At 41.0% G+C, this 21479-nt stretch overlaps 2 pseudogenes; both read left to right on the top strand.

The window, feature by feature from the left end:
• The first annotated feature begins 12814 nt into the window (after positions 1–12814).
• Positions 12815–21254, top strand: LOC110309340 (high mobility group protein B1 pseudogene; annotated as a pseudogene).
• Positions 17210–18511, top strand: LOC110309605 (negative elongation factor B pseudogene; annotated as a pseudogene).
• Positions 21255–21479: the final 225 nt, after the last annotated feature.

The raw sequence follows: 21479 nt of genomic DNA, 5'->3' as shown, positions 1-21479 counted from the left end.
TAGGGAGGGGTGGGCGGGTCAATAAAATGCGTGGATTCCTGGGACTTCCTGTGCTGCTGTCCATCATGCACATCAGGCCCCACCCCAGCTCTGCCCCCACCCAGAAGTCCTCACCATGACCATGACTGACAAGAAGAGGCGGGGCTTTGACAGGAAGTGGGGCTCTGAAGGAAAACCAAGGGAGGAAGTCCAGCCCACCACGTGGCTTGTTGACCCAGTGACCACCGCCCCAGGGAGGCCCAGACAGGAGCTGAGGCAGGGGGATTGCCAGGGTCAGTCAGGGTCGTTCTGGGGTCAAAGGTTGAATGCAATGTTAGACATCTTTATTTACCCCACAGGGGTCATCTTGGGGGGTGGGTGGGAAGGGGGTGGGGCTAGAGGTCAGAGTACAACTGCAAGTATAGGGTAGGTCAATGATGTCACATCCTGTTGCCACGGCACTTCCTGATCTGGCAAGATCCATGAAACACATTGTTTGTCAAACAGGCATCTTTTTCACTAAAATAATTAAGTAACCATTACATTCAGTAAAAATAAATCAGCTTAACTTTGTTTGTAGCAGAGCTACAGAGACTGTTTATAGATGAAGCTCGGGTTCCTTCTAGTCCACTGTTGTCTACTTCAGTTTCAAACACAGCAGACAGCTCCACGGTCCTCAGAGGAGGTACTACTTCTAGGTGTTGTAACACGCCTAGGATCTTAGGATTACAGGATTACAGGATCCCAGGAACTTGGTCACACCAGGATCTCAGGAGCTCTGAGGAAGCTTGACTGCCAAGAACTCTGACACACACAGGGTCTCAGCATCACAGGATCACAAAGAAAGATGGACTCTGAGAAGTTCTGAGTGAACTGGGGTTATAGGAAGGACAGGCTCCAGTCAGATACAGCAAGTGCAGGGAGCACTTGAGATAATCAGAAGGTGAGAGGCAAGTATAAGAACAGAAACAACAGAAACCAAGATACTTGGCATCATCAGAACCAAACTTTCCCACCATAGCAAGTCCTAGATACACCATCACACCAGAAAAGCAAGTCGTGGATATAAAGTCACTTCTCATGATGATGATGGAGGACATTAAGAAGGAAATAAATAACTCCCTTAAAGAAATACAGGAGTACACATCCAATCAGGTGAAAGAACTGAACAAAATCAACCAGGACCTAAAAAGGGAAGTAGAAACTATAAAGAAACAACAAAAGGAGACAACTCTGGAGATAGAAACCCTAGGGAAGAAATCAGGAACCATAGATACGAGCATCAGCAACAGAATACAAGAGATGGAAGAGAGAATCTAAGGTGCAGAAGATTCCATAGAGAACATGGACACAACAATCAAAGAAAATTCAAAATGCAAAAAGATCCTAACACAAAACATCCAGGATCCAGGAAAAAATTAAAAGACTAAACCTAAGGATAACAGGTATAGATGAGAATGAAGATTTTCAACTTACAGGTCCAGCAAATATCTTCAACAAAATTAGAAGAAAACTACCAAAACCTAAAGAAAGAGATGCCCATGAACATATAAGAAGCCTACAGAACTCCAAATAGATTGGACCAGAAAAGAAATTCCTCCTGACACATAATAATCAGAACAACAAATGCACTAAATAAAGATAGAATATTGAAAGCAGTGAGGGTAAAAGGTCAAGCAACATATAAAGGCAGACCTATCAGAATTACACCAGACTTCTCACCAGAGATTATGAAAGCCAGAAGATCCTGGACAGATGTTATACAGACCCTAAGAGAACACAAATGCCAGCCCAGGCTACTATACCCAGAAAAACTCTCAATTACCATAGATGGAGAAACCAAAGTATTCCATGACAAAAACAAATTCACACAACATCTTTTCACAAATCCAGCTCTTCAAAGGATAAAAAAGGGAAAACACCAACACAAGGATTGAAACTACACCCTAGAAAAAGCAAGAGAGTAATCCTTCAACAAACCTAAAAGAAGACAGCCACAAGAATAGAATCCCAACTTTAACAACAAAAATAACAGGAAGCAACAATTACTTTTCCTTAATATTCTTAAAATCAATGGACTCAATTCCCCCAATAAAAAAGATAAATTAACAGACTGGCTACACAATAGGACCCAACATTTTTCTGTTTACAGGAAACCCACCTCAAAGAAAAGAATAGACACTACCTCAGAGTCAAAGGCTGGAAAACAATTTGCCAAACAAATGGTCCGAAGAAACAATCTGGAATAGCCATTCTAACATCGAATAAAATTGACTTCCAACCCAAAGTTATCACAAAAGAGAAGGAGGGGCAGTTTATACTCATCAAATGAAAAATTTACCAAGATGAACTCTCAATTCTAAATATTTATGTTCCAAATGCAAGGGCAGCCACATTCATTAAAAAAACTTTAGTAAAGCTCAAAGCACACATTGTGCCTCACACAGTAATTATGGGAGACTTCAAAACCAGACTCTCACCAATGGATAGATCCTGGAAACAGAAACTAAACAGAGATACAGTGAAACTAACAGAAGTTATGAAACAAATGGATTTAACAGATATCTACAGAACATTTTATCCTAAAGCAAAAGGATATACCTTCTAAGAACCTCATGGTACCTCCTCCAAAACTGACCATATAATCAGTCACAAAACAGGCCTCAACAGATACAAAAGTATTGAAATTATCCCATACATCCTATCAGATCACCACGGATTAAGGCTGATCTTCAATAACAATATAAATAATAGAAATCCCACTTTAACATGGAAGCTGAACAACACTCTCCTCAATGATACCTTGGCAAGGAAGAAATAAAGAAAGAAATTAAAGACTTTTTAGAGTTTAATGAAAATGAAACCACAACATACCCAAATTTATGGGACACAATAAAAGCATTCCTAAGAGGAAAACGCATAGCCCTCAGTGCCTCCAAAAAGAAACTACAGAGAACATACACTAGCAGCCTGATTGCACACCTAGAATCTCTTGGACATAAGGAAGCAAATTCACTCAAGAGGAGTAGAAGGCAGGAAATAATCAAACTCAGGGCTGAAATCAACCAAGGTGAAACAAAAAGAACTATACAAAGAATCAACCAAACCAGGATCTGGTTCTTTGAGAAAATCAACAAGATAGATATACCCTTAGCCAGACTAACTAGAGGGCACAGGGCAGTATCCCAATTAACAAAATCAAAAATGAAAAAGGAGACATAACAACAGAACCTGAGGAAATCCAAAACATCGTTAGATCCAAGTACAAAAGGATCCTCAACAAAACTTGAAAACCTGGATGAAATGGACAATTTCATAGACAGATATCAGGTACCAAAGTTAAATCAGGATTAGATTAAGGATCTCCTAAAGAAATAGAATCTGTCATTAATAGTCTCGCAACAACAACAACAACAAAAAGCTCAGGACCAGATGAGTTTAGTGCAGAGTTCTATCAACCTTCAAATAAGAACTAATTCCAATTCTCCTCAAACTATTCCACAAAATTGAAACAGAAGGTACTCTACACAATTCATTCTACGAAGCCACAATTGCTCTGATACCTAAACCACACAAAGATGCAACGAGGAAAGAGAACTTCAGATGAATTTCCCTTATGAATATCGATGCAAAAATACTCAATAATATCCCTGCAAACCAAAAGCAAGAACACATCAAAACAATCATCCATCATGACCAAGTAGGCTTCATCCCAGGGATGCAGGGATGGTTTACTATATGGAAATCCATCAACGCAATCCAGTATATAAACAAACTCAAAGACAAAAATCACATGATCATCTCATTAGATGCTGAGAAAGCATTTGAGAAACCTATTTGTGGTAAAAAGTCATGGATATGTCAGGAATTCAAGGCCCATACCTAAAGATAATAAAAGCAACATACAGCAAACCAGTAGCCAACATTAAAGTAAATAGAGAGAAGCTGGAATAATTCTCACTATAATTAGGCACTAGACAAGGCTGCACACTTTGTCCCTACCTATTCAATATAGTACTTGAAGTCCTAGCCAGAGCAATTTGACAACAAAAGGAAATCAAGGGGATACAAATTGGAAAGGAAGAAGTCAAAATATCACTATTTGCTGATGATATGATAGTATATATAAGTGACCCTAAACATTCCACCATAGAACTCCAAAACCTGATAAATAGCTACAGTGCAGTAGCTGGATATAAAATTAACTCAAACAAATTAGTTGCCTTGTATAGAAAGAATAAATAGAATGAGAAAGAAATTAGGGAAACAACACCCTTCACAATAGTCACAAATAATATAAAATACCTTGGTGTGACTCTAAGGAAGTGAAAGATCTGTATGATAAGAACTTCTAGTCTCTGAAGAAAGAAATTTAAGAAGATCTCAGAAGATGGAAAGATCTCCCATGCTCATGAATTGGCAGGTTTAATATAGTCAAATTGGCTATCCTGCAGAAAGCAATCTATAGATTCAATGAAATCCGCAACAAAATTACAACTCAATTCTTCACTGAGATAGAAAGGGCAATTTGCAAATTCATCTGGAATAATAAAAAACCTAGGATAACAAAAACTATTCTCAACAATAAAAGAACCTCTGGGGGAATCACAATGCCTGACCTCAAGCTGTACTAAAGAGCAATTGTGATAAAAACTGCATGGTACTTGTACAGGGACAGACATGTAGATCAATGGAGTAGAATTGAAGACCCAGAAATGAATCCACACACCTATGATCACTTGCTTGATATTTAACAATGGAGCTAAAACCATCCAGTGAAAAAAGAGAATAATTTCCAGTAATGGTGCTGGCACATCTGGGGGTTATCATGTAGAAGAATGTGAATTGATCCATTCCTATCTCCTTATACAAAGCTCAAGTCTAAGTGGATCAAAGACCTCCACATAAAACCAAAGACATTGAAATTTATAGAGGATAAAGTGGGGGAAAGCCTCAAAGATGTGGGAACAGAGGGAAAATTCCTGAACAGAATAGCAATGGCTTGTGCTGTAAGATCAAGAATCGACAAATGGGACCTCATAAAATTGTAATGCTTATGTAAGGCAAAGGACACTGTCAATAAGACAAAAAGGCCACCAACATATTTGGAACGGATTTTTACCAACCCTAAATCTGATAGGGGACTAATACCCAATATATACAAAGAGCTCAAGATGCTGGAATCCAGAAATTCAAATAACCCCATTAAAATTGGGGTACAGAGCTAAACAAAGAATTTTCAACTGAGGAATACCAAGTGGCTGAGAAGCACTTGAAAAAATGTTCAATATCCTTAATAATCAGGGAAATGCAAATCAAAACAACCCTGAGATTCCACCACACACCAGTCAGAATGGCTAAGATCAAAAATTCAGGTGGCTGCAGATGCTGGCGAGGATGTGGAGAAAGAGGAACAATCCTCCATTGTTGGTGGGAGTGCAAGCTTGTACAACTACTCTGGAAATCAGTCTGGCGGTTCCTCAGAAAATTGGACATAGTACTACCAGAAGATCCAGCAATACCTCTCCTGGGCATATACCCAGAAGATGTCCCAACATGTAATAAGGACACATGCTCCACTATATTCATAGCAGCATTATTTATAATAGCCAGAAGCTGGAAAGAACCCAGATGTCTCTCAACAGAGGAATGGATACAGAAAATGTGGTACATTTACACAATGGAGTACTACTCACCTATTAAAAACAACGGATTAATGAAATTCCTAGGCAAATGGATGGATCTGGAGGATATCATCCTGAGTGAGGTAACCCAATCACAAAATAACACACATGATCTGGACTCATATTAGCCCAGAAGCTCTGAACCCTTTTAGAAGGGGTAACAAAATACCCATGGAAGGAGTTACAGAGACAAAGTGTAGAGCAGAGACTGAAGGAATGACCATCCAGAGACTGCCCCACGTGGGGATCTATCCCCAAACACCAAACCAGAAACTATTGTAGACACCATCAAGATTTTGCTGATAGTAGCCTGATATAACTGACTCCTGGGGGGCTCTGCCAGTGCCTGGCAAATACAGAAGTAGATGCTCACAGTCATCCATTGGCTGGAGCACAAGGTCCACAATGAAGGAGCTAGAGAAAGTACCCAAGGGGCTGAAGGGGTCTAAAGCCCCATAGTAGGAATATCAATATGAAAGAACCAGTACCCCCAGTGCTCCTTGGAACTATACCACCAATCAAAGAAACACATGGTGGGAATCATGGCTCCAGCTGCATATGTAGCAGAGATGGCCTAGTTGGTCATCAATGGAAGGAGAGGCCCTTGGTCCTGTGAAGGCTGTATGCCCAAGTATTGGGGAACACCAGGACCAGGAATGGGAGTGTGTGGGTTGGGGAGCAGGGGGAGGAGGGAAGGGATAGGGAATTCTCAGAGGGGAAACTGGGAAAGGGGATAATATTTGAAATGTAAATAAAGAAAATATCTAATAAAAAAGGAAAAAATAGAATTAACAGTTAAAAAAACACTTAAAGCAATTACCATTATTTCACTCTTATTTTCTTAAAACAATGCAATTTTCCTTTATTCCTCTTTTATTCAGGCCTGCTCTCTATGGCCTGCCTTAACTCAGCAGGAGCTGTCAGCATCCCAAGGCTTAAATTCTCAGCTAAGAAACCAATTCTCCCTGACTTTTAGGGCCTGTCTATGTTTTCAATTTGGGAATCTCCAATTAATTTTTGAAAGTGAGTTCCAGCCCAATGGTTGAACACTATCTGTGATATTAAATATTAATTTATAAATACAATCATGGGTTGCTACCCACCTCAATGGTATAAGTTCCTGAATTACAGACATATACACACAGCCTTTATATTTGAATATGCCTTAAACAGCACAATAGCTGGGCCACTGCCTTCTTGTGCTATTAATTTCAAATAATTACTTACTAATTCTATGTTCCATCTTGACTGCTCCTGACACAGTTGAGCAGCCCCTTCACTTAGAGGCTTTGCCTTTGTCCTTCACACTCTCCCAGCATGGTGTCTCTCCTCATCCTTTGTCCATCTCTCCTAAAGCATGCCACCTCTCTCCTCCTCCTCCTCCTCCTCCTCCTCCTCCTCCTCCTCCTCCTCCTCCTCCTCCTCCTCCTCCTCCTCCAAGCCTGAGAAATCCTAAAATCCTGCCTTTGCCCTCCCCAGCTATTAGCTGTTGGCATCTTTACTTACCAATCAGAACCAACTAGAGGCAGCTTCACAGAACCTATTTACAGACCTTCTCATGCAAACAGTTTTTTGAGGAACATAATTAGCATTTGTAATACAAGCAGCTGCACAGAGATATTAATGATCAATTGCAGGGCACTCTGGTTGAGTCAGTTTGACAAGCCGAGAGGCTTAAAAGCTACTCTCGAGGCAAAAGAGTTTCACAGAAACTCGCTCCTGGAGTCTGGCGTTCTCTCTAACCCATACATTAATTTTCTATTCCCGCATTAGTCTAGTGTATGGATCCACGTGCTCTCTTTTAGTATTATCCTATTATAAGTGCCTTTTAAGATTAAATTTTGACATAGCTAAAGCCTTAGTGTTCCAACAGTCCTAGAACGTCCTTGAGCAAGACCATGGGCTTAAAATTCAGTAAGAATGTAAAAGTTAAGTCACTCCCTTACACAGCAATTTACCATCACTATGGAAGAAGGAAGTTTCAGACCGAAGGAGAAACCAGAATAGAAACTTAGAACTATAACGGAGTTACACCCATACACACACGTATTTACAATGGCCTAAGGGGAAGGTGGACTATACAGTAGACTAAAATAGGAACTATGGCAAGAGCACGAAGCCCTTGACCCTGGCTTCCAAGATTAAGTGAATCTTGTTGATCCCTTGTTGATCCCAGTTGTTAACAGCCCTTGTTGATCCCAGTTGTTAACAATGAATTCTATCCCAGGTGGTTCCCGTTAGACCTTCTGTGCTTGCATTTTTCTGTTTTATGTAAGATTTCAGCTACCTCATTTGTACCTTGCAGGTATGTCACCCAACTTCCTTATTGTCTTCTGCATAAAAGGTCTAATGCTCGATTTGACAAAATACATTCAGATCCTACACAACCTCTCCTGTGTGCATCTGTCTGTCATTCATCCCATCCGACGCTTTGCCCATCTGCCCCAGAGACCCATTCCACGCAGACAAAGGGGCCCAGAGGGTCTGCGGCAATCAATGACTGTCAATTCCTGTTATTTTTATGTAGATGGTGACAGTGTGTGTCTACTTCGCTTCTTTTGATTTTTTTAGTATGGAATTATTTATATCTTGTGTTTTCTTGTATGTAGTTATACTCCTTGAGTTCAAGTTTTCCTTCTAGTATCTTCTTCTATTGGACTGGATGTGTGGATAAATATTGTTTAAATGTAGTTTTGTCATATAATAGCTTGTTTTTTCCTTCTATGTTAATTGAGAGTTTTGCTGGGAATAGTAGTCTGGGCTGACAGTTGTGGTCTCTTAGAGGCTACAAGACATCTGCTTAGGCTTTTCTGGCTTTTAGAGACTCTGTTATGAGGTCAGATATAATTCTGATAGGTCTGCCTTTATACGTTACTTGACCTTTATCCCTTGCGGCTTTTAATATTCTTTCTTTCTTCTGTACATTTAGTGTTTTGTTATTATGTGGGAGGGGAGGTACTTTTCTGATCTAATCTATTTGGTGTTCTGTAAGCTTCATATATGTTTATAGTCATGTTTTTCTTTAAGTTGGGAAATTTTTCTTCTATGCTTTTTAAAAAAATGTTTTATTGACTTTTGAGCTAGTAATTTTCTCTGTTTTATATGTCTATTTTTCTCAAGTTTGATATTTTCATAATGTCCCATATTTTCTAGATGTTTTCTGTCAGGAACTTTTTAGTTTTAACATTTTCTTTGACCAATGTATCAATGTCTTCTGTTGTATTTTCTATCCCTGAAATGCCCTTTTATATCACTTGTATTGTGTTGGTGATGCTTGCATCTATAGTTCCTGTTCTAATCCCTATGTTTTCCATCTCCAGGATTCCCTCTGTGTGTTGTCTTTATTGTTTCTATTTCCATTTTCAGATCTTGAACAGTTTAAATTCATTTTCTTCACCTGTTTGATTGTATTTTCCTGTATTTCTTTAAGGAATTATTCATTTCCTCTTTAAAGGCCTCTATCATCTTATAAGATTAGACTTAAGGTAATTTTCTTTTGTTTCATTTCCCTCATTGCTGAGTCCACATTGCCCTGACTTTTATTGTGTTCTTCTGCTGGCCTCTAGCCCTTTCATTATCTATGGTTCCACCAGGCCTCCAGAATACAGCCAGAATTGTGTGCCAGAAAATGGAGTGAAAGGAACGGAGTTCAATTTGCCATTGCTGGGTAAGCCTTAAGGAGATGTGGCCAACAAAGGTGGGTAGAATCCTACCTAGTTGTCTCTGGTACTGGTCAGCCCCTGGGAATGCAGGCAGAGCTATGAGCTGGAAAATGGAGTTCAGGAGAAAGGGTACAACTTATCACTGCTGGTTGTACCCCAGAGGCATCGAGAAGGCAGGAATTGGGACTTGAGTGTTCTCACCTAGATGTTCCTTGTTCTGGCAGACCTCCAGAAATATCTGGTTGGGAGATTTTTTAATAGCATCTTCCATTTCACTAAGGGCTATGGATTTGTTTAAATTAGTAAATGGTACTTGTCAAGAAAATTATCAATTTCTTTTAGATTTTCCAGTTTGATAGAGTACATACTCTTAAATATGTACTTACGAGTCTCTGGATTTCTTCTGTGTCTGTGCTTTGTACACCTTTTCTTTTCTGATTTTGTTAATATGGATATTCTCTCACCATCTTTAACTTAATTTGGATAAAAGTTTATCCATGGTAATTATCCATCCAAAATACTCACTGGAGCATATACAAAGACAAAATGTGAAGCAGAAAATGAAGGAAAGGTCATCCAGAGTCTGGCCTATCTGGGAACTCATCCCATATATAGCCACTAAACCCAGACACCATTATGGATGCCAAGAAGTGCATGCTGACAGGAGCCTGATATAGCTGTCTCCTGAGAGGCTCTGCCAGAACCTGACAAATACAGAGGCAAATGCTCACAGCCAACCATTGGACTGAGCAAGGGATCTCTAATGGAAGAGTTAGAGAAAGGACTGAAGGAGCTGAAGAGGTTTGCAACCCCATAGGAAGAACGACAATATCAACCAACCAGACCCCCCCTCCCAGAGCTCCCAGAGACTAAACCACCAACCAGGGAGTATATACATGGAAGAACCCATGGCTCCAGCCACATATGTAGCAGAGGATAACCTTGTTGGACATCGGTGGGACGAGAAGCCCTTTGTCCTGTGAAGGCTTGATGTCCCATGGTAGGGGAATTCAAGGGCAGGGAGGCAGAAGTTGGTGAGTGGGTGAGGGAACACTCTCATAGAAGCAGGGGGAGGTGATGGAATAAGAGGTTATCAAGAGGAAACTGGAAAAGGGGATAACATTTGAAATGTAAATAAAGAAAATATCCAATAAAAATGATTCTTTGTATTTTTCTCTCTGTTTCTATTTCAGTTATTTCAGCCCAGAGTTTGATATGTTTTACTTGCTATCTACTCCTTTTGGTGTAAAGCTTTCAAGTATGCTATTAAATTGCTAAAGGAAATCTCTTCAGATTTTTTTTTTTAATGTGGAAAACTGCAGAAGCAGAAAGGTCAGTCTGAATTTATGCTTTTCTCACTTAAGTTATGACTATGTAGCTCTTCTCTACATTCCTCTCCTAAAAATTGGGTCTTACAACCTTATTCCTGGGGGTCTCACCCATTACCCAAAGACATACAGAGAACCCAAGAATAATCTGGGCTAATTTTTACCCATTACATTCCTGTTTTAGTCAGTGACAACATGTAGGCTAATGTTATTGTGCCCTGTGTAAAGATTATTCTTAAATTATTTAAATGGATTTTGTATCCCTATATCTGGTTGTAAAATTTATCCTAGAAACCTCATGTCTCAATGTTGTATAAATATTGCTCCCAATTATTCCCTGATTGGTCAATAAAGCTAGTTCAAAATAAACCCCATCCAGTGACTATGCAGGACTTCCTCACAGCCAGGGGAGGAGTAATGAGAGAGAGAGGGGAAGTGGGCATCAGTCAGAAGACTGAGTCCAGAATATACCATGAGAAAACAAGAGGCCAGATAGTCATGTCAATACTAAAATGCAAGTACTTGGGGATTCTTACTAGGAGGTAGCCAGATTTAAACAAATCCATAACCCTTAGTGAAAGGGAAGATGCTATTAGCTTAGAGGATTGAAATATTGCTCATTTGCTGTGCCTTTGAAGCTTTTTAAATAAATATAATAGCCCAGTCTCAATTGTTTGAGAGCTAGCTGAGTTAACAGAGAAATTGATACACTTATTTAAATGTCACCAATATTTGGTGCTTAACAAGTGGCAAAAATTTACACACTCCCTGGGTACAGAGCACTTTCATAGTCTTGTTTTTTAGGAAAAAAAGGATGCCATAAAAGGAGCTAGAGAAAAACAAACAAAAACAACAACAAATAAACAAACCCAGTTACTTAGCAACTACAGTTTCTCAGGCAGGAGTTCCCAGCTCCTTGAATAGTCCCTCTGAGGTGGGGCAAGCACTGCTGCCAACTGGGGAACAAAAACAAAAGCAAAAACAAAAACAGAAACAGAAAGGCAATGCAGAGGCAAAAACCAAAAAAACAACCAACAGACAAAAAACAAAACAAAACAAAACAAAACAAAACAAAACAAAACAAAACAAAACAAAACAAAACAAATAGCTCTTCACTTCAGCAGTAGCAGTCCCTACAGGCACATTTTCTAAAGCTGGACACAATTTCTTAGCTAGGCAGGAGGTAAGATACCTTTAAGAAGCAGCTCATGGTGAGCAAAGAAGTTAAAACTTGTGGGCCCACCAACTTCCAAGCCAGGGGAGGGGGTTGGGTGAGGCAGCTCACAGATATAGCATGGAAGACAGAAATGCTTCTCCTTATAAAAGACAGAAGAGGGCAACTCAGAGCCTCGAAAAGCACAAGCCAAACACAAATAGAGAGCAATACTTCTGAGCAGGTAAAAATTGTTTAAAGTTATGTCTTAATGCTAAAACAGGAAGGAGATAGAAGTGAAACTTCATACATAGATATAAATAATTTAAAATTAATAGATGTAAAAAGATATAAGGCACATAATAATGAGAGGCACAATAACGCAAAACTTTTAGACTCCATATAATGCCATATTTTTTATTTTTATTTTATTTTTAATTTATTTTTTTATACTCCATATTCCATTGCCCACCCCCCATCCACCCTCTGTCTGCTCCACATCCCACACCTCCTCCCCACCCCACACTATCTCCACATGGATGCCACCACCCACCACCCCACCTGCCCTCTAAACTCCCTGGGGTCTCTAGTCTCTTTAGGTGCATCATCTCTGAATGGACACAGACCCAGAATTGCTCTGTTGTATGTGTGTTGGGGGCCTCATATCAGCTGGTATATGCTGTCTCTTTGGTGGTCCAGTGTTTGAGAGATCTCGGGGGTCCAGATTAATTGAGACTTCTTGTCCTCCTACAGGATCGCCTTCTCAGCTTCTTTCAGCCTTCCCTAATTCAACAAACAGGGTCAGCTGCTTCTGTACTTCAGTTGGTTGCAAATATCTGCATCTTACAGTTCCTGTCTGAAAGAATTACAGGGATGGAAGTGGAGAGGAAACTGGAGAAAAAAAGGTCCAGCGACAGGCCCACCCAAAGTGGGATCCAGCTCAAAGGGTGGTCCCAAAGTCTGACACTATTACTGAGGCTATGGAGTGCTCACAAAAAGGTACCTAATATGACTGCCCTTCAAAAGACCCAACAAGCTGTTGAAAGTGTCAGATGCAGATATAATGCCATTTTTAATGGCTTAAAGGTAAAAACAACACAGACAGAGATAATTGATCTAATTGAAATTGACACATTATCAACTATGATTATGAACTTTGACTGCATCTTTTGAGGACAGTTTTGTTCTAAGTTCTATACTCGTCCAAATTATTCTCACACATACATTTCAAAGGCCTGTGAACTATATGGTCAGGTGTATCATGGTAATTGTCCCACTTGTCAGTACTAATTTTTTGTTGTAATTAGTATTAATTATTGTAATAAAATATTCTGACAAAGCAACTTAGGGAAGAATAGGTTTATTCTAGCTTATAGTTCCAGATGGATATAGTCCTTCAAGGTATGGACAATAGAGCAACCCCCAGGAAAAGCATGGTGGCAGGATCAGGAATCTACCTGGTCATATTGCACTTATACCCAGGGATCATAGGAAACAGGAAGCAGAATGAGCAAGAAGTGGAGTTAGCTAAATCTAAGGGCTTTTTCCTTGTCTTATTGTATTTAATTTTGTCCTATTTGGTTGTTGTGTCTTGGAGTCTTGTTTCTCTCTTTTTTCTTTTTCTTTTTTTTCCTCAAGAGGAAATAGAGGGGGAGTGGATTTGGAAAAAGGAGAGGTGAGGGGAACTAAGAGGAGTAGAAGGAGGAAAAACTGTGATTGGAAAGTATTGTATAAGAAAACAGTCTATTTTCAATTAAAAAAAAAAAACAGAAGTGGTTGGTTGTACTAAAATTTAGTTAGGGGTTTCAACCCCACATTTCATTTAGTTTCCAAATAAAAGACACAAAACCATTATATTTATAATTATCCTTAAAGCACTAAAGCTGGGCAGATATCAACCCTGTGTGCTATTTCATATATTTTCCTGTCATTAACCCAGAGATATAATTTGACATACTACCCCCTGGGCTGCTCCTACTCCAACTGGGTGGCCCTCATGGTCACGTTCTCATGATCCACTTACCCCATGGTGCTTTCTTCTTATTCCTCTCTCCCCTCCTCCTGATCTTTTCTCCAATTCCAAGCCTGGGAGTCAAAGTCCAGGTACAGGCTCTAGGCATCTTTATTCAACCAAAAAATTTAAATTAAGGAGCAAGGTCACATAACAATCTCCTTATCCCTGAGCAACCAGAGCCAGTATTTAGTATTTCAATGTATAGCAACAGACCAAACCTCAACAATTCCCCTTTTTTGTCTAAATAAAAAGTCTCTTTCTGTATGTATGTTGTTTAATAATTTAAAAAAAACATAGAGTAGGGACAAATATGAAACAATTATGAGAATTATTAGGTAAGAGCCACATTCAAAAAGTCCATTTTGTTTGTATTTAGCAATTTATGAGAAAGTATTCTATTATTTATCTTATTTTAGTGAGTTTAGAGTTCTGCATCTAAACCAATTTTATCATTATTAGCTTTATTAGCCCAAAGGCACCTTAAAACTAAAAATAGCTGTTTAAAGTCCTAAAGAGTTTAAGTTCAATTATGGGACTGTAATTATCTAGTCTTCAGCCCACATCAGAGATCTGAGAAGAAACAAATATTACTTGAGTTGAAGTATACATACATTATCCTGTAACAAAATCAATTTTAAATTTTATGTCAATATACAAAGATTTATACTAGTGAAAATCGTAAACATGCATCAGTAATCTGTAATCCATCACAATATAAACAAAAATAACATTATTTGAGAATAGTAATAACTCTAAGTTGAAGAATAGATTTAAAATCTATTCTTTATTATTTCTATATGATAATTCTGTAATCACCCTTTTTCTTCTCAACACCTTTCCCTTCATCTAAGAAAGAAAGAAGAATAGAGAAAATAAAAGGAAAGGAAAGCTAGAAATCCCTGAGTCTAAGCTCCCTATTTCATTTCCTACCTGTCCAGGACCATAATTATTTGTAATCATCCCCTAAAATGTCAACATATCTATAATTCATAAAATGACCAAAACCATCCATCCCAACTTAAAGAGCTAGAACAATGGTATTTTGAAAAATTCTTCCTGATGAATGGAGTGAAGAATTCCTTTTGGGGGACCCCAGAAAACTAGAAAAACAGTTAGTCTTAAGAAAGCTAGCTGTTTTGGCAAGGCTACACTTAAACTTGTCTAATGTTTGAAAGAAAGAAAGAAAGAAAGAAAGAAAGAAAGAAAGAAAGAAAGAAAGAGAGAGAGAGAGAGAGAGAGGGAGGGAGGGAGGGAGGGAGGGAGGGAGGGAGGGAGGGAGGGAGGGAGGGAGGAAGGAAGGAAGGAAGGAAGGAAGGAAGGAAGGAAGGAAGGAAGGAAGAAAGAAAGAAAGAAAGAAAGAAAGAAAGAAAGAAAGAAAGAAAGAAAGAAAGAAAGAAAGAAAGGAAGGAAGGAAGGAAGAAAGAGAAAGAAAGAAGCTATCTGTAATCATTTGTCATGTAATCATAAGAAAGCAAGTTGAAAGCAAGTCTCTGGAAACAGCATCAGTGTGAGGCAGGGTCAAACAGGAAGCTGGAACAGTAAGTTTCAGCATCTCAGCATTCCCAAGGTGAATCTTGTTAGGGTTGCATTGTTGGCCTTCCATTTTGCAACATACAAACTTTTATAAACAATATATAGCTCTATAAAGATGTAATATCTTTATTATATCTTATTATTTAAACAAATGGTGCATACACATCAAGTAAAGATGACATTTTGCTCTTTGAACAGACGAAAGACAACTGTCTCTTTTTAGATGTTAGTTTTATCATATAACCAAATTGCAATATAAATCTTCCTCCATGCCATATGAAAGGATGGCATGCAATGATAAGTTATGAGTACTCTGTAGCCAACAAGATTTACTGGCCAAGTTGAAGTTTTATTCCTACCCCATGGTGGGCACCAAAATATTGTAGTAGTGGTGCTAGGACATAAAGCCTCAAGTGAAAGGAAGTTGAAAATAAACTGGTATAATAATTGTTATATTTGACAAAGTAGACTTCATTGTTGGTGGGATTGAAAGCTTGTAAAAGCACTTCAGAAATCAGTCTGAAGTTTCCTCAGAAAATTGAACATATCTTCCACTCTGTCATCTGCACCCAGGAGCTGAAGCTGTTCCACAGCCCACTGTACATGGGTCCCACCAGGAGAGACCTGTCTTCCCAGGAATGTTTTTACTTCTGGGCTCAGAGGTGAGACAGCCACTTTCTCTCCAATAACTGGGTGGAGTAGGGCCAGTCAGGAGCACATGGGGTGCAAGATCAGTGGAGAAGCTGCAACAGCATCGTTTCAGTCTGACATCTGCACACACGAGCTTGGGCTGTTCCAGAGTCCTCTGTACACAAGTTCTGCCCAGACAGACCTAGTCTCCCAGGAGGGCTGACACAGTCTTACAGACCCATAGGGGAACAAGCTCCAGCCTGAAACAGCAAGACCATCTAACACAAGAGATAACCAGATGTCTATAGGCAAACACAAGAATCTGACCAAAAGAAACCAAGATTACTTGGAACCATCAGAACCCAGTTGTTCCACCACAGCAAGTCCTCCCCAACACACCAGAAAAGGAAGATGTTGATTTACAATCATATCTCATGGTGCTGATGGAGGATTTTAAGGAGGACATAAGTAACTCCCTTAAAGAAATACAGGAGAACACAGCTAAACAGGTAGAAGCCCTTAAAGAGGAAACACAAAAATCTCTTCAAGAATTATAGGAAACCCCAAGATACAATTTGCAAAACACAAGAAAATCAAGAAGAAGGAAGACAAAAGATTGGATACTTCATTCCTCCTTAGAATAGGGGACAAAACACCCATGGAAGGAGTTACAGAGACAAAGTTTGGAGCTAAGATGAAAGGATGGACCATCCAGAGACTACCCCACCTGGGGATCCATCCCATAATCAACCACCAAACCCAGGCACTATTGCATATGCCAGCAAGATTTTGCTGAGAGGACCCTGATATAGCTGTCTTGAGTGAGGCTATGACAGTCAGTGCCTGGAAAATACAGAAGTGGATGTTCACAGCCAAGAGTCAAAATGTCCTCATATGCATTCTTTGTTCAAACCTGTGGGAAGGAGAACAAGAAGAAGCACCGAGATGCTTCTTTCAACTTCTCAGAGTTCTCCAAGAAATGCTCAGAGAGGTGGAAGACCATGTCTACTAAAGAAAAGGGGAAATTTGAAGACATGGCAAAGGCTTACAAGGCTCGATATGACAAAAAAATGAAAACCGGGTTGGGGTTTATTACTCCTGATGAGAGCTTCCAGAGCTGACACAGGGGATGTTGTTTGAACTCCTGAGCCAAATGGCTAGATTTAGAATTACAGTCCTATTTGCCAAAGACCTTTCTTGATGTTCTCCATTGTCAGATTCTGCAGATGAGTCTGATTTATGGCACTTTGATGCTGACCTGTTTTTCCTCTTGGAGACTTTGCAGACTCCTCTCAGTGCTCTGACTTTTCAGCACTGGGGACAGGACTAGTGGATCACCTTTACAGTCTTGGCACAAGCTGGCCATGTGGGAGGCAGGTACCCTCTGTGTCAGTGTGCACACTGTTCCTGCGGACCAGGAATGTGAACTACTGCACGTTACGAGCTGAGCTGCTCATGTCTTTGCATGACTTGGACGTCAGTGACATCTGCACTGTGGATCCCTGCCGTAAGTTCACCTGGTGCCTGGATGCCTGCATCCGGGAGCGGTTTGTGGACAGCAAAAGAGTCCGGGAGCTACAGGGATTTCTTGATGGTGTGAAGAAGGGCCAGGAACAAGTTTTGGGGGATTTGTCTATGATCCTGTGCGACCCCTTTGCCATCAACACACTATCCCTGAACACCATCAAGTGCATAGATAGCCAGATCTTCAAGGACCTAAGATGGAGGCAGAGCTCATCACCAACTTTCTGCCGATACTCATGTCCCTCGTGGTGGATGACTTCACTTTCAACGTAGCTTCCAGCTGAGGAGAAAGCCCCAGTCACATACCCCAACACACTTCCTGAAAGTCTCACCAAGTTTCTGCAGGAACAGCGCATGGCTTGTGAGGTGGGACTATACTACGTCCTACACATCACCAAGCAGAGAAACAAGAATGCTCTCCTGCGCCTGCTGCCTGGACTTGTGGAAACGTTTGGTGACCTGGCCTTCAGTGACATCTTTCTCCACCTGCTCACTGGGAGCCTGGTACTGCTTGCTGATGAATTTGCCCTGGAGGATTTCTGCAGCAGCCTCTTTAATGGCTTCTTCCTCACTGCCTCTCCGAGGAAGGATAATGTGCACCGTCATGTGCTGAGGCTTCTCCTCCACTTGCATGCAAGAGTGGCCCCTTCCAAGCTGGAGGCATTGCAGAAGGCTCTGGAGCCCACGGGCCAGAGCGGGGAGGCCATGAAAGAGATCTACTCGCAGCTGTGTGAGAAGTTGGAGCAGTTAGACCATCGGAAGCCCAGTCCTACCCAAGCTGCAGAGACACCAGCACTGGATCTGCCTCTTCCCAGTGTGCCTGCTCCAGCCACACTGTGAGGCTGTGGGAAACTGTTTGACAGTGGTGCCCTATGGAAGGGCACCCTAGTTGGCTAGGGGTGTGTGCTGAACTGAGAGGGGTGTTCTTTGGCAAGGTTCTCCCTCCTCTTAGTTTCTCCCAGGAGCTGGTCCCAAAGGGTCCTCCCTCAGTGGTCTACTTGCATATCATAGAAGCTCCTTGATGTCATGGTGGGACTTGGCCCCTGCTTGACCCTGGCAGAGGTGGTTGGTGGTTTATAGGAAAAGCAGTGGGCAGAGGCCTGACTGACGTGATATTCAATCTGGACAAAGTCCAAGGTATGCTAGTTTCACCAAAGTAGATTTGCTGGACCTGATCCCCAAGCACAGGAGTGGTACCCTCCACAGAAGCCAGGGGGAAAGTCTGCAGCAGGCCTGAGCCTGCTGATGTCAGTGCTGACTGAGTCCATGCTAACTGAGATCTGTAGGCAGAGCTCTGCCCTGTAGCTCCCTGCTTCAGTTTATCTTTGCAATACAAAGCAAATCCTTCCCCAGCTATGTGTTTTAGCCTTTGAGTAGGGGAGTTTTGGTGTACACATTGAATTTTCCACTTATGTAAATAAAACGGATTGTGATTAAAAAAAAAAAAGGAAGAAAAATGAAAACCTACATGTACTGGCTATTTTTGTGTCAACTTGACACAGCTGAGTTATCACAAAGAAAGGAGCTTCAGTTGAGGAAATGCCTCCATGAGATCCAACTGTAAGGCATTTTCTCAATTAGTGATCAAGGGGGAAAGGCCCCTGTGGGTGGGACCATCCCTGGGCTGGTAGTCTTGGGTTCTATAAGAGAGCAGGCTGAGCAAGCCAGGCGAGGCAAGCCAGTGAAGAACATCCCTCCATGGCCTCTGCATCAGCTCCTGCTTTCTGACCTACTTGAGTTCCAGTCCTGACTTTCTTTGGTGATAAGCAGCAGTATGGAAGTGTAAGCCGAATAAACCCTTTCCTCCCCAACTTGCTTCTTGGTCATGATGTTTGTGCAGGAATAGAAACCCTGACTAAAACAAATTGGTACCAGGAGTGGGGTATTCCTGTGACAACCTGACCATGTTTTGGGGAGGACTGTGGAAGGACTTTGGGACTTTGGGCTTGAAGATCCATTCGTTGTTAAGAGCTCTGTCAGATGTTGTGTAGGAGCTTGGAAGATAATGTTGAGAACAGTGCAGAAGATGGAGGTCTGGTTTGTGAAATTTCAGAGGGAAAATCAAAGACTCTTTTCAGGGCCATTGCTGTTTTGATTGTGAAGATTTTGTAGTTCTGGTTAGCTGGGGCTGAAGAATCAGCTGTGATTAACAAGATACCAGAACTACTAAAGCAAAAACTTTGCATTACTGGGACTATTGATGCTGGTTAGCTGGAGCTAAGAAATTAGCAGTGATTAAGAAGAGACCAGCATCGTTGAGGTGACATCTTCTGGGAAGTGTTTTCTGAAAGCACAAAGAAGCTGTGTTCCAGAGATAGGCAAGGTTGTACTCCTTCTGCAGCGGGACTTGGTAATGTGTAAGGGTCACCCAGGTGGTACTGGTTTTGAAGGCATGAAGGGGTCATGCAGAGCAGCTGAGGCTAAGCACTGTGAGAGGCCATGGAAGGCCATTGGTGAAGGTGCAGCCTCAGTTGTAATTGAAGGCCCAGGACTGAAGGGGTCATGCAGTGTTTTGGAGATGCCAGTACCATGAGATGACCACCAAGAGCAGCAGCAGCAGTGGAGTACAGTCATCTGGAGCCCAGAGGACGATGTGTGTGCTACAAAGGGCATGGCTGGAGAAGTGACCCAAGCCCTTGGAGGAGCCCAGAAGATCGTGAGTTGGATCCCAGACGTTGGACAGTTGGAGATTGATTTTTGCTTTGTGACTGTGCCCTGATATTTTCCCTCTTGAAGGAAGAAACTATTTAGTGGAGCCCACAGTTAAGAGACTTTTAATTGTAAAAAGACTTTGGATTTTAAAAGAGATGGATATTTTAAAGAGATTCAAATTTTAAGAATATGTAAAGACTGTGGGACTTTTAAAGTTATTTAGAACTTGGGGATGAATAAGAATGTAAGGGTTGAGGCTAACTATTGATGTGTTTGTGTGTCAAGTTGACAAGGGGTCAATTGTACTGGCTATTTTTGTGTCAACTTGACACAGCTGAGTTATCACAAAGAAAGGAGCTTCAGTTGAGGAAATGCCTCCATGAGATCCAACTGTAAGGCATTTTCTCAATTAGTGATCAAGGGGGAAAGGCCCCTGTGGGTGGGACCATCCCTGGGCTGGTAGTCTTGGGTTCTATAAGAGAGCAGGCTGAGCAAGCCAGGCGAGGCAAGCCAGTGAAGAACATCCCTCCATGGCCTCTGCATCAGCTCCTGCTTTCTGACCTACTTGAGTTCCAGTCCTGACTTCCTTTGGTGATAAGCAGCAGTATGGAAGTGTAAGCCGAATAAACCCTTTCCTCCCCCACTTACTTCTTGGTCATAATGTTTGTGCAGGAATAGAAACCCTGAGTAAAACACTACATCCCCCTAAAGGGGAGACCTAAAAGAAGATAAAGGACCCCCAATGTACCCCAGACGCCTCCTTTAACCTTCTTCTTGTTCTATTCTGAGCACTGCCCCAAAATTAAAGCCAAGCATCCTGGCTTATTCATGAGTGATGTTGCAAAGAAACTAGGAGAGATGTGGAACAACACAACAGCTGATGACAAGCATCCCTATGAGAAGGCTGCCAAGCTAAAGTTCAAGAAGGATATTGCTGCCTACAGAGCTAAAGGAAAACCTAATGCAGTGAAAAGGGGGGGGGGAGTCAAGGCTGAAAAGAGCAAGAAAAAGAAGGAAGAGGACGAGGATGATGATGATGAAGAGGATAAGGACAAGAAGAAAGAAGAGGAAGAGGAAGATAAGAGTGGTGAATAAGTTGGTTCTAGTGCAGGTTTTGTCTTGTCTACAAAGCATTTAAACCCCCAGGACACAACTCACTCCTTTTAAAGAAAAAAGATTGAAACATAAGGCTGTATAAAATTTGTTTTTAAACTGTACATTGTCCTTTTTTGCACAGTTAACACACTACCGAATAAGTCTTTAAATAGCCCTGCCCTGCTGGTATTTTCAATAGCCACAAACCTTGCCTGGTACAGTCCA

Source organism: Mus caroli, unplaced genomic scaffold (genome assembly GCF_978045245.1).
Source record: "Mus caroli unplaced genomic scaffold, Mus_caroli_1 scaffold_12, whole genome shotgun sequence".
In the NCBI taxonomy this organism is placed as follows: Eukaryota; Metazoa; Chordata; class Mammalia; order Rodentia; family Muridae; genus Mus; species Mus caroli.
The sequence above is the reverse complement of the archived record's forward strand: the minus strand, read 5'-3'. Positions and strand labels throughout refer to the sequence as shown.